Below are 5018 nucleotides of genomic sequence, written 5' to 3'. Positions count from 1 at the left end.
GAAGGTGCCAGGGGCGGCAAATCAGCTGCGAGAGGTCAATCACGTGGCCGCTGAGAACATTAACGATGATGAATCAATAGAACAGGTGTCTCTGTAGCATTAAACTGACTCTGTGTAGTTTCTGAGCATTACTAGTACTCAGATCTTGTACTTTAGTAAAAGTAGAAGTACTCAGATCTTGTAGTAGAGTAAAAGTAGAAGTACTCAGATCTTGTACTTGAGTTAAAGTAGAAGTACTCAGATCTTGTACTTGAGTAAAAAGTACCAGAGTGTAGGAATACTCTGTTACCTCTGAACTGTAGTGGAGTAGAAGTACAAAGTAGCATAACATGGAAATACTCAAGTAAAGTACAAGTGCCTCAAAATTGTACTTAACTACAGTACTTGAGTAAATATACTTAGTTATTTAGCACCTCTGGTATTTTCCCGTTCTGCTACATTCTCACTACAAATGTTCATATTTAGTTACTTTGCAGATTTAGGTTATTTATACAAAGTATATAATACATGTAGGTTAAGATACCCAGTAGTATATAAAGTTATTTCGAATAATCCCCATGATGGCCAGGTGTAACAAAGACACATAAACGCATCAATACAGTCATGTAAAATGTACGGTGTCTAAATGGGCCATTCTGCATAATGAGTACTTTTACTTTTGGTACTTAAACTATATTGTTATGTTAATGCTTTACTTTTACTTGAGTAATATTTACTTTCAGGACTTTTACTGATAAAGTTGTTTTGCCCCTGCAGATGAAGGTCAGTGGACAGGAAGATCAAAGTCTGTGGAGGAGGAGAAGCAAAACACAAAAGGTTAACCTGCACATGTTCAACTCAACACACACACTACGGCCTTCTGTTATTACATCAGGTAACACCATCTGCACTGTGTTGCACGTGAGTTATCTCCTCAGTGGGGTTTCTCAGCAGCTCTTAATTGGATTTCCCTTAACAGTCATAAAACACGTCTTGTAAACGTATCTGGCTATATTTACTAACTCTCGTCCTCTCATGTCACATAACCTCCAGTTGTCTCTCATGTTAATGATCCACTCACAATAGTTGACCATTAGAGCACATGTCTGCTTTCAGTGAGAATAAGATGTACTTTAGAATAGTATTTCAATTTCAGATCATCCGTATCTTTCCCTTTTCATTCACAAGCAGTGGTGTAAAGTCACTACGCACTGTACTGTACTTTACGATTTTGAGGTTCTTGTACTTTACTTGAGTATTTATAATGTGTGCTACTGTGTACTTCTACTCTACAGTTCAGAGGTAAATGGTGTACTTGTACTCCACTACATGTATTTGATACCTTTAGTTACTTTACAGATGTGGATGAATGATGTGAAATATAATCAAGTGTTAAATCAGACTTTAGTTCCACCTGGAGTAAATCCACCAGCTACCCTGCAGTATACAAAGTCATTCAGACTAGCTGCACCTTTACCAGCTTTGAGAACACTTTCATGATCAATCATTATAAAACATATCATATCTATTATTCTGAAATGGACCAATCTGCACAATGACTACTTTTACTGTTGCTACTTTCACTATATTTTGATGAGAATACTTTTCTACTTTTACTTGAGGAACATTTTGAATGCAGGACTTTTACTGTAACAGAGTATTCCTACACTCTGGTACTTCTACTTTTACTCAAGGACAAGATCTGAGTACTTCTACTTTTACTCAAGTACAAGACCTGAGTACTTCTACTTTTACTCAAGTACAAGATCTGAGTACTTCTACTTTTACTCAGGTACAAGATCTGAGTACTTCTACTTTTACTCAAGTACAAGATCTGAGTACTTCTACTTTTACTCAAGTACAATATCTGAGTACTTCTACTTTTAGTCAAGTACAAGATCTGAGTACTTCTACTTTAAGTCAAGAACAAGATCTGAGTACTTCTACTTTTACTCAAGTACAAGATCTGAGTACTTCTACTTTTACTCAAGTACAAGATCTGAGTACTTATACTTTTACTCAAGTACAAGATCTGAGTACTTATACTTTTACTCAAGTACACGATCTGAGTCCTTCTACTTTTACTCAAGTACAAGATCTGAGTACTTCTACTTAACTATGAGATGTTTCCCTCTCTCTCCACCAGGGGGCAGCACTAAACCATGAAGCTGATGCCGCTCAGGCTCCAGCTGCTCTACACAAGGGAGCACTCGTGCAAACATAAACAAAAAAAAGATATACTGTTGGTTTCATTATGGTATATTGTGAATCTATTGTGTTAGTGGAGGAAACCAGAGGAAACGTAAGTCGAGCCCTGGAGGTTGAGCTAAACATGTGTTTTTAAACAGATGTTTATCTGAATGATGTTATGCTATGCAGTAAACCTGCTGTTTATTACATTTGCTTTCAGTTCAAATGCGTAGGCTACATTAAAACACTCAACAAAAACTTAAAACCCCTTCAAATGTTCAAATTAAATCAACAGGTGACCGGACTCATTTTCACGTTAAAGTGCCTGAAGTTTTCAATTAAGATGCACATTTTAGGTTAAGTAATGTTTTATCATATTAAACAATTGTGTGGAATCATAAAGTCATAAATAGTGAAGTTATGTCAGAAATCACATTGATTTATGACTTTTGACTTTTGACCCCCGATTTTAATCACTTATTCCTTGAGTCAAAAAGTGGAACTTCATCATAATTCTTTTGGGTTTATGGTTACAGGGCATGCACAACAATATGAAATACAAATAACAATAAAAGCAGCAAAACTAATTTGGGCATATTTTTGTTATTATTTATTTAGCATTTTAAGAAATTATATGGTTAAAGGGCTAATAAAAAACACAAGACAAATATTTAAAAATACAAGAAAATTATATAAAAATACCCAGAACAATCCACAACAATAAGGTGTTAATTATTAGAATATTTGATTTATCATTTGTGTTTTACTCTCAGTTTAATGTCTGCTCTCTTTAGTGTTTGCTCCTTTACTCCCCCTCATGGAATTACAGAGAAAATGGAGAGGGGAGTCTCACACTGACACGTGTGTGTGTGTGTGTGTGTGTGTGTGTGTGTGTGTGTGTGTGTGTGTGTGTGTGTGTGTGTGTGTGTGTGTGTGTGTGTGTGTGTGTGTGTGTGTGTGTGTGTGTGTGTGTGTGTGTGTGTGTGTGTGTGTGTGTGTGTGTGTGTGTGTGTGTGTGTGTGTGTCCTGGTTGCCTCAGTGTGCCCCAGTCTCTGTTTCCACCCCAGACGTCTGAGTGTGTTTTCACACTGAGGTTCCACAGCTGGAGATTCATGGCTATAAATACACACTCTGCACACCACGTCCTCCTCAAGCTTCCTGGAATAAACTTAAACACCTGACCCCCCCCACCAAACACCTCTCACACACACACACACACACACAAACACACACACACACACACACACACACACACACACACACACACACACACACACACACACACACACACACACACACACACACACACACACACACACACACACACACACACACACACACACACACACACACACACACACACACACACACACACACACACACACACACATACTGTGTATTTCACTATCTAAGAACACCTATTAGAACATTTTGAGTCAACCTCTCTCTAATAACTAACACACACTCAAGTGAGTTAACATACATGAGCGAAAGATGGGTTTATTTTGGTATTAAACTATATATGTGTGTGTGTGTGTGTGTGTGTGTGTGTGTGTGTGTGTGTGTGTGTGTGTGTGTGAGTGTGTGTGTGTGTGTGTGTGTTTGTGTGTGTGTGTGTGAGTGTGAGTGTGAGTGTGTGTGTGTGTGTGTGTGTGTGTGTGTGTGTGTGTGTGTGTGTGTGTGTGTGTGTGTGTGTGTGTGTGTGTGTGTGTGTGTGTGTGTGGGGGTGTGTGTGTGTGTGTGTGTATGTGTGTGTGTGTGAGTGTGTGTGTGTGTGTGTGTGTGTGTGTGTGTGTGTGTGTGTGTGTGTGTGTGTGTGTGTGTTGTGTGTGTGTGTGTTTGTGTGTGTGTGTGTGTGTGTGAGTGTGTGTGTCTTTTTGGAAGGCCTCCATGTTCACCTTGACACCAGTCATCGTGGCCGCACCACAATGCACATTTGTATAACATTAATTGTAAACAAACTGCATTTATATATCAATTATCCAGTCTTTGTGACCTCTCGAAATATACAAGTCAGCATTTTCCCATTCACACACATTCATGCGGAGGCAGAGGCTGCATGTTCGGGAAAGAGAGGACATATTTCTGAAAGAAGGGACGTTTTGGAAAGTGAGGATGAAATGAAACGCTCGGCCTCTGCACTGCTTAGAGACAGTGATAAAAATACTGCTGCATGTTGCAATAAAAGTTTTGGATCTGTCTCTGAAGGGAAATGTGTGTTAAGCGGCCTTGGGTCCCTTGAAAGGCGCTGTGAAAATGAAATGTATAATTATTATTAGATGTCCCATAATCGTGGCTCACATCTGCAATCATCAATAAAGGTAGCTCAAACAAATACATCATTTTTAGTTCGCTACGTATTCTTCTTTCTGTGTGTTTGTGTGCACCATAAATACCAAAGAAAAGTGTGTAAATATGTGTAAACCTACTTGGTAATAAAACCCATTCTGATTCTGCTTCTGATTCTGATCAGGTGATGGAGCTACATTTAAAGTTCAATGGACGACTTGTGTGCAAAACAAACCTAATTAGTCAATAAAGCATTTTTTTTTGTACCATAGCCACTGTGCATATTTTGCATCGTAACCCTAACCCTAAACGTATATCTGTGACTGGACTATTTACACTATCAGATGTGCTGGTATGTTGTTTAATGAGATGTAAATGCAGTGTCATCCATCAAGTTATCATGGTGTTGGCACGAAGTAAAAAAAAACCTCTAACTAGTAAAGGATGCCTGGCTGAGACGTGGTCAGCTACGAGATGATTCAATCCAAATATCTTCTGCTTTGGTGTCAGCAGTTTTTAGACTGGATTCTTGTCTGCACATGATTCCTCTTCACCACTGT

This window comes from Notothenia rossii (genome assembly GCF_949606895.1).
Source record: "Notothenia rossii genome assembly, chromosome: 5".
In the NCBI taxonomy this organism is placed as follows: domain Eukaryota; kingdom Metazoa; phylum Chordata; class Actinopteri; order Perciformes; family Nototheniidae; genus Notothenia; species Notothenia rossii.
This window is presented reverse-complemented; position numbering follows the sequence as displayed.